This window comes from Lactuca sativa, chromosome 8, assembly GCF_002870075.4.
Source record: "Lactuca sativa cultivar Salinas chromosome 8, Lsat_Salinas_v11, whole genome shotgun sequence".
NCBI lineage: Eukaryota > Viridiplantae > Streptophyta > Magnoliopsida > Asterales > Asteraceae > Lactuca > Lactuca sativa.
In genome coordinates this window covers 27,869,409-27,879,179 of record NC_056630.2, presented here as the reverse complement: position 1 = coordinate 27,879,179, position 9,771 = coordinate 27,869,409, and positions in this window count along the sequence as shown.

The following is a 9,771-nucleotide window of genomic DNA, read 5'->3' as shown; positions in this document are numbered from 1 at the left end:
GCTAGCAAGATGTCTTGGGAAGACTTTTTAGTGAAACTAAAAATGCAGTACTCCTCTGAGCAGGATCTGCTAGAGATCAAAAACGAGTTTCAGAACCTAAAGAAGGGAAGAATGAGCATCACCGAGTATGTTGCAAGTTTTACGGAGAAAATGAAGCTTATTCCTTATTTAGGTCCAACTGAACTCTCCAAGGTCAACAAGTTTGCCAATGGATTACCAACAGACTTTGGTCCAATGGTCAGACAAGCAACCATCTTGAAAGCCGCCTTCTAGGTAACTAAGAATGTTGAGACCCAGATAAGGGACAAGGGTCTTGAGAGAACTGAGGTAGGAGAGAAAAGGAAGTTTGATGGATCTTCAAGGTCCAACAAGAAAAGAAAATTCTCAAAGTCTGGTTCTAAAAAGTTTGAAGGAGGAGGAGGTGAAGCAAGATGGTGTGATATGTGCAAAAAGAAACACTTTGGAAAATATGGCGAGGAGGTGACCTGTTTCAAGTGTGGAAATTCTGGGCATTATGCCAATCAGTGCACATTCAACAAGAAGGTGTGTTTCAGATGCAATGAATAAGTGCATATTTCTAGGGACTGCCCAAAGAAAAAGGAGGAAGTAAGTCCTAATGTTCTACCGAGGCCAAAGGCAAGGGCATTCTAGATGACCTTGGAAGCAGCAAGGGGTGAAGCAAATCTCGTTTCAGGTACCTTTCTTTTAAATGGATTGCCGACCAATATATTGTTTGACTCTGGAGCAAATTACTCCTTTATATCGCATAAATTTGGTGGATGACTAGCATTGCCTGTAGATAAACTTTATAATGCTCTAGTTGTAGAAGTTGTCAGTGACAAATTCATACCTGTTAGCGATTGCATTAAAAAATCATCATCGAATTGAACAGGAATAAATTCCATGAAGAGTTGTTGCCCATTGAGTTGAACGGTTTCGACATCGTACTGGGAATGGATTGGCTTAGTGCAAACAATGCCGAGATACTATGCAGGAAAAAGATGGTGAGAGTAAACCCACCTGGAAAAGAGTCATTTATGGTGTACGGGGACAAACGTAGAGTAAACTCTGGAATCATTTCCTTAATGAAAGCCAGAAAATGTTCGTCAAAAGGATACACATCATACTTGGTATTTGTGATCGATGCAAAGAAGGAGAAGAAAGAGATACAAAGAATACTAGTGGTGTGTGACTATCCAGAAGTTTTTCCCAAAGATCTTCCTAGATTTCTCCCTGATAGACAAGTAGAGTTTCAAATAGAATTGTTGTCAGGATCGACGCCAATAGCGAAAGAACCATACCGATTAGCACCAACAAAGATATAGGAGCTTACGATGCAACTTTAGGAGTTGTTGGACAACGGTTTCATTAGACCTAGTTCATCACCCTGGTGAGCTCCGGTATAATTCGTAAAAAAGAAGGATGGGAGCATGAGGATGTGCATATACTATAGAGATATGAACAAGGCAATGGTAAAGAACAAGTATCCATTACCAAGGATTGACGACCTATTCGATTAGCTACAAGGTTCGAGCTATTTCTCAAAGATTGATCTTAGGTCAGGATATCATTAGCTGAAGGTGAGAGAGCAAGATATTGAGAAGATCTCATTCAGAACAAGATACAGACACTATGAGTTCTTGGTTATGTCATTTGGAATAACCAATGCTCCAGTAGCATTTATGAATTTGATGAACAGATTTTGTAAACCATTCCTCGATAAATCCATACTAGTGTTCATAGATGACATTTTGATTTACTCAAAGAGCCAGTAGGAGCATGGAAAGCACTTATGAGAAGTATTGGAAGCTTTAAAGAAGGAGAAGTTGTATGCAAAGTTCTCCAAATTTGATTTTTGGATTCGACAAGTCCAATTCTTGGGTCATTTGGTTAACCAAGAAGGAATAATGGTCGACCAAGCAAAGATTGAAGCTGTGATGAAATGGGAACGACCAAAAAGTCCCATTGAGATTCGAAGCTTTTTGGGATTAGCTGGATATTACCAAAGGTTTATCCAAGGCTTTTTTTTTATAGCTACTCCATTGATAACTTTGACCCATAAAGGAGCTACATATACATGGACTGAGAAATATGAAGAAGCATCCGAGAAATTAAAGTAGTTGTGTGAAGCACCGATTCTTTCTTTACCTGACAGAGTTGAAGACTTTGCAGTCTATAGCGATGCATCTGGAGTTGGGTTAGGTTGTGTTCTGACTCAAAGAGATAAATGAATAGCATATACATCTTGAAAATTGGAAAAGCACGAGAAGAACTACCACACTCATGATCTGGAGTTGGCAGCGGTAGTATTCACATTAAGGATATGGAGGCATTATCTTTATGGCACAAAGTGCAAACTCTTCACCCATCATAAAAGTCTCAAGTATCTCTTTAATAAAAAAAGAATTGAATATGAGACAACGACGTTGGCTAAAGTTACTCAAGGATTATGACTGCGAGATACTTTACCACCCAGGTAAAGCAAATGTCGTAGATGATGTTCTAAGTCAAAAAGTAAACCCAGAAATAAAAAGGCCAAGATCATTAAGAATAGAAGTTATCTCAACGATTGTGGAAAACATTAAGAAAGCTCAAGAAGAGTCTTTGGAGAAAACTGACCGAAAGGAAGAACGTTTAGGCAAAACGTTGGTGTTCGGTACAAATAGTCAAGGGTTGAAGGTATTCTAATATAGGATTTGGGTACCTAAGATGTAAGGAATAAGAGACCTTCTAATGGAAGAAGCTCACAAGACCATGTACTCGATTCATCCCGGCAGCACTAAGATGTATACAGATCTGAAACCCTACTACTGGTGGCCGACGTTGAAGCTTGATGTTGCAAAATATGTGGGAGATTGTGTAACATGTGCGAGAGTTAAAGCACAACATCAGAAACCATATGGGAGTTTAGAACCTTTACCTGTACCCATGGGTAAATGGGAAGACATCACTATGGATTTTGTGACTAAACTGTCCAGGACGAAGAACGCTCACGACATGATTTGGGTAGTCGTGGATCATATCACAAAGAGTGCACACTTCATAGCAGCCAGTACGAGGTGTGTTGGATTAGTTTCTAAGTCGATAACTATTTTGGTATGTACTTGACCCGATTATGAGCATGGTCATTTTGGGTTGCCTTCACCATAGCAATATGTAGGATGAATTAAGAAGAGAAAGGTTTAATTATGATTTATTAATATATTATGAGAATAATATATTAAAGGAGAAATCATATTGTTTAATTAATATTAGTCAAGAGTTAATTGATAATTAATTATGTGGCTAAAAGAGATTAATTAAATATAGGGGACTAGACTGCAATTATTGGATAATTGAGTTATTGGGCTAAGGAATGCTAAAGGAACAAGGGGTGAACGAAATTATGATGGGAGCCCATCATATTTTCGTTCATGGCCTTACCCAGAAGGTTCAATGGGCTGCTTAGAGTTTAAGTTGTCCATTAGGGTTTTAACTGAAACCCTAGCAGCCCACACAAGTATATAAAGGACCCCTTAGGCCCCAAAAACGAGGGTAACTGAATCCTTAGGGTTTCTAGACGTTTTTGGGTGCCTCCTCTCTTCTCCTTCTTCACCTAGTTGCTTAGTGGTGTTTGTGACTCCATTAGAGGTGCAGCACTTGAGGCACTAAGCTTTTGAAGCCAATCAAAGCAAGGAATTGATTGTTATTGCAATATAACAATCAAAGGTAAATACTAAACCCTTATTTCAGTTCTTATATGATAGATCTAGGGTTTAGGCCTTTGGATATTCAATTGCATGTTCATTAGACAAACTAGATCCAAAAGCTATTAGGGTTTGCATGTACACCATAGGATTGATGTTTTGCTCAAAACCCATCATTGGTATTAGAGCCTAGGGCTATTTGTTTGATGTAGTTGATGCTTTGGTTGATTATTCTTGCTTAAAATCGAAATTTTTTTGGTTCTGGAGGATGGGCTCGCCGAGTCCATGGCTGAACTCGCTGACTCCATAGTGAACTCGATGAGTCCTAGCTAGACTCGACGAGTCGGAGTCGCAGATGGAGAAAATTTTGGGATTTTGACCTGTTTTGGTTGTAGATAATTCCCTAAAGTGTTTTATATTAATAAAATCTGATTTTTATCAATATTTGAAGTTTATCCTTGCCAAAATTGAAGATAATTGTCAAATTTAGATAATCATTTGTTTTATTTGATAAATATTGATTATTTGTAATTTGGATTTGAATTATCTTGTGAAAAAGTTTCGAATTGCACCCTTTAGGTTTTATAGTTTAAATTTGAAATTAAAAGTTTTGTTTTTGAAATTTAAATAGTTAAACCTCAATGTTTTGAAAAGTTTCAAAACTTACCCTCAAGTTTTGGAATTTAAATTTTTTGATTAAAAGTTTAATTTTGAAATGTTTAAATTCTAAACCCTAATGTTTTGAAATGTTTCAGAACTTGCCCTCAAGTTTTGGAATTTAAAAGTTGATTAAAAATTTAATTTTGAAATGTTAAATTCTAAAACCCTAGTAATTTGAAAAGTTCAAATCACACCCTTATGGTTTTATTAATTAATTAAAGTGTATAATTAAAAGAGATTTAATAAACCCATAAAGTTTTGGTTTACATTTAATTAAATTAAAAGTATAATTTACTAAATTAAACCACCCAGTATTTTAAAGGTGTAAAATATACCCTATACTATATATAACATTAAAAGTCTAATATTATATATATATGTATGAGTAAATAGTCAGTCTTACCGTTAGTAGCCCTCATTCACGAAGTTGGTCTATAAGGTGTGTTTAAGGAAATTGCCTATAAAATGGCGATTGAATGGTTATCCACTCTTACCCACCGCACTCTTGACTAGTGGAGGGTCGTTAGCCGAACGAGTAGGATAGGACAGAAACCTTCCATTATAAGTATAATGAAGTACAAAGTAACTACATGCTTTTACAAATTCCCAAATTCTAGTTACTTTAGGCAAAATGTGAAATTGTATGCTAATCTATGGAATTACACTTCATACCCTTGTCAAACGTTAGTGGAGCATGTGTGGTTAACCGACACACTAATTTAGGGATGACATTGGTAGCGAATGGTGGCTCGATGCTTATCATAGATCAATGGAGCGTGTGTGGCTAACCGACACATTGATTAGGTGATAGTGGCATTGGGTGCATCACGTGATTCGTATGGTTATTCACACCTTATTTGTGATCCTTGGCATCCCAGTCACAAACTTGAATGGCATAATCGAGATTAAACATGCCATTGAAAAGTTCAATGAATCTCAAAAGATGTAGGAGTTTCAATTCATTTAACACTTAAACTTCCTTTTTGTTTTTCATGGTGGAAATTGGTAAATCGTCATTTACCTACCTTCAAATATTTTGTGACTAGATTACGGCATCCCTCTTCTAGGTTGTAAAGTATTGTGTTGGATCCTAGCCTTGATGTTTCATTTGGGTGTTACATCAAGATTTCTAATCAACTTAACTTGAATTTTCTCACATTTTGTAGATGTCTAAATCTTACAATGGTCTTCCCAAATCCTTTGGAACAAGCTTTCCAAATGAAGATGACGTTCCGAGATACGATCAAGGAAATGAGAGTCATGCTTCACCCCCTCCACCTCCTCCAATTGTTCTCCATGACCCACAAGTTCAAATGCTTGAAAAGTTCAAGCGTACTCTAGCCTTTTTGGCAAATAGACACGAAGATGGGAAACCTATGTGTGCACACGTCTTAGAGATGAAGTCACACATTAACAGGTTAAAGATGTTGGGTGTCAATATCTCAGAGATGTTAGCTGTTTAATGGGTTCTTCAGTCACTTCCTGAATCATATAGTGAGTTCGTTAGTGAGTACTATATGATGGATCACGACGTGACCCTCATTGATCTCACCCATTTGCTTATAGCTGCTGAATCAACAATGATTTGGCGTGCTGGTCAAGCAAATTTTTCTGGTGAATAAAACTCCCAAACTTCAATGGACATTGAAAATTATGACATTGGAGATCCAGAAAAGGTAAACTCTGAGATAGTTCCTTATGTCATTCCAAAAGAGTCCATTTGCTTTTATTGCCAAGAGAAGGGGCATTGGAGACGAAGCTACCCAAACTACCTGAGAGATCTAAGAGATGGAGAGTCAAGACGTATGGCTCTACTTCAGGTAAAATCCATTATCTGACTCTTTTAAGTTCATATTCTATATTCTTAATACATGATGTGATAAGATTACATTTTGATGTTTTGTAGGATCGAAGAAAAGAGAGGAAGCTTAAGGGAAGAAGTGAGCTAAATCTAATTGTAAAGAAATGGATTCCGATCGCATTGCTTGAAGATTAGATTCTTGAGCTACTACTTGGAGTTAGAATAGATTGCTAAGAGATATGTAATGACATAGTTTTTCGATTGAATTGCATTGTAAGGACAGATGTTTTCCGCAATAAAATGAATTTTCATTTTATCTTCTTTATCCTTGCAATGGCGTGTATGAAAAATTGATGTTTGAAGGTTTCTATTACTAGCAATAATGGATTTGATTCTTAATTAGGTCATTTGTGGAAATCTCAAGAGTTTACCAAATAGGGAGAGTTTCTCATCGCCCAAGTTTCAAGTGGATAGAAACTTGGAATCATGCAACATGTATTGTATGATGAAAGAAAAACTTTCACATTTGGGAAATTTAGACTGATTCTTTGACAAAGTGTCAATTGAAGGAGTAGGAGATCGAGTACACTAGGTCGTATGTTGATCAAGTCTACCACAAGAGTGAAGCAGATATTCGTCATGATTTACTAAAGTTTAGTAAATATGGTTATACTTATAAGATTAAGTGTAATTCTGAGTTAATTGAAAAGGTTTCAATAAATAGCAGAACAATTAAAGAAGAATCAAGTAGACAGAAATATAAAAGTTTCTCTATTCTAAGAAGAAGGGAGAGTACCTTTTATTGTGTTTTATGATAGGTCTTAATGATTAAGAACCATATCTCAATTGATTCTCTAAGTGAGTCTTAGTACATTTGTATGTCTAAGAAGAGGAATCGGGAATTGTGGAATTGGTTAAATCAAGAAGTCAATCATACTTCATTCCAATATCGAATCTTAGAGTCATACTCCAAGATTACGGATTGAGTGACAAGTCTTAAGTAGGTTTATAACACTCATCAAATGTGGAATTTGGAAAAGGTTTTCTTATTCTTGCATATTTGAAATTGGTAAGTTGTGATGTCTTGGATAAGACAAAGACCAACTAGGACCAATTTGTGAGGTGTTTTGTCTTGATAAAAGTTGCACTAACTCTTGAATATTTGTTTGTCAAGAAATGTTTCTTGATAAGAGAACCTTATATGTCAAGGAGTCAGTGGGAGTTTTAATGTTTTTGAAAAAGTTTCAAGAACAAATCAAGAATAAACTTTATTGATCATCACTAGTACACGACTTAAGGTTTACAACCTATCGTGTTGACATTATTTTGTTTATGTGTCATTCCAATTGAGTTAATTATGCATGTGAATTCTATGAGTTCTCATTTGAATGCATAAAGACAAAATACCTTGATCGATGGAAAGTACATTGATATGTGAGGATAAGTTGCTAAACTACTTGGAAGACATGGTGGGCACTCGTGTTACCATAAGGCAAGAAATCAAGATTAAGAAAGTTCAGTCCATATGAGTTTGGATTTGTCACCAACTTTGGATTTGGTAAATTCACATGGATAGGAACTCATACACCATAAAATCTAAGTGTCATAAGATTCCCTCCTTCGTGAAAATGACTGTGAGGAAATGCTTTCACTAAGAGAGATTTTAAGAAGATAGCAATTGTGAAAATTGTATTCTCAAATTCGATTATGGTTACGGCATCCCTTTCCATAGTTCGAATTGTGAGATTTGGAAATTAGTTTGAACATTTGGAACTTAGTAACATAAGTTCTGAATTGTTTAAACACACATATGAGCTATCTAATTCAAAGGTGTATAAGTTTAAGAAGCTTAGATAAACGCTTATCGAAGCATCTGGTATTAGAAATATGAATTTCAGAAATTCAATAGGCATTGTTTTCTGGAAGTTCATTTGTTTTCTGAATACATGTCAAAGCTAGTGGGAGCATAATTGTTATGCTTATTTGATAACAATCATCATGATAGTGGGAGCATAAGTGTTATTCTTGTGTGATTATTATGGCGAGTATTGCAAGTTAGCAATATTAATTATAGAAAACCAAAGATTCAATTTGCAAAGTTGCATGGGTTGAAAAGTTGTTTAGCTGTAATTAAGGGAGAGAATATTCTACTTCGTTTCAAAATCTAAAGCTTAGATTGAGAAATTTTAATAAATTTAGTCGAAGGATACATAGTGTGTTCTTAAATTTCGATTATGATTACGGCATCCCTCTTCATAGTTCGAATTGTGAGAACGTGACACATAAAATATTATGGCAAAAGATTGGTAAAGTATCATATCTTTATGTAAGACATTATGCATCGTGTCCCATACGCTTCGGATATAGGATCGATTACAAATGCTATAATATTTGACCATTCTAACATTTTCCAAATGTCTAGCGCATTAAGAGGGAAAAAGGACTAGAATCGGTTTTGACTAAAATAATTAAACAACTATCAAAGGACGATCCAAAGTTCGCTGAGGATTGGTCACTTGTGAGTAGTTGAAAGTATGGTATTGGATGGACCATATCGACATTATTATGAATAGATAAGATTCTATTAAGAACGAGTTGTCATATGGCAAATGTGGAAATGTTTCCATATTGAGAGTTGGATATTGAGAGTCTATGTCTAGATTAGAATCTTTTATGCAAGAACAATGTTCAAAAGAATGTACTTTGAATGTGAGACTTCACGTCTATGGATTTGTCTTGTAACTATTTCCGATAGAGTATTTTATAATTTCAATGGCCAAGTCTTGGTGACTTTTGTGCTATGACTTTGCGAAAGGATCGTTGCATAAAATGTTAGAATCTAGGATATTCTACCATAGGAAACATAGTGTGCATGCTTTGTGCATGGGAAAGCTATTGTTGTAATTTGAGTAATAAGTTGATTTTCTGAAACAGTAAACGATGAATAATGAGTAATCAATATGGTGTTTAAACAAAAGTGTTTTATTTACTCCCACAAGTTTGGGGCCATATAGTATTAAGTATTATTGATGTGTTTCAGTTTGCATGTTTTGACTTCCAGAATAACTAGGTTATTCGAACCTCCACAGTCGGTCATACGTTGGAAGTAAGTATGAAGGAAGACTGTCATGAAGAGTCTGTAGATTGTATGAAGAGTTTAGACATAGCACAAGTTTGATGCAGGGTTCATGAGTGCTTTGATAAGATTAGAGTATTGGATTAAACCCGCGCTCACTTGGATCACTTCATGAATTATCACGAGTGATTATTGAGACGATAATATTGTATATTCTTGAAACCGAGACGTGTGAGTTGCTATTTGCTGGTCGGTTGTGCATTGATAATAAGTAAACGCACTAGTAACTTGGTGTTATAAAACTTATTGTTGTGTGTGATTCGATGAGTGAATGCAAGCGAGCATATGAGTCGAAGTCTATCCATTCCTTTTACCCAAAGTAGGATAAAAGTGATATTTGTGGGCCTCTCGATGATTTGGTGATGACACCTAAGCGCTTGGCCAAGCCGAGACTAAGTTGATGTGTTCAATTGTAGTCTGTTGTCAGTCGTCATAAATCGGAAGTCGGGAAATAGTATAGAGAGAATGATTAAAATTCATGTCTTATG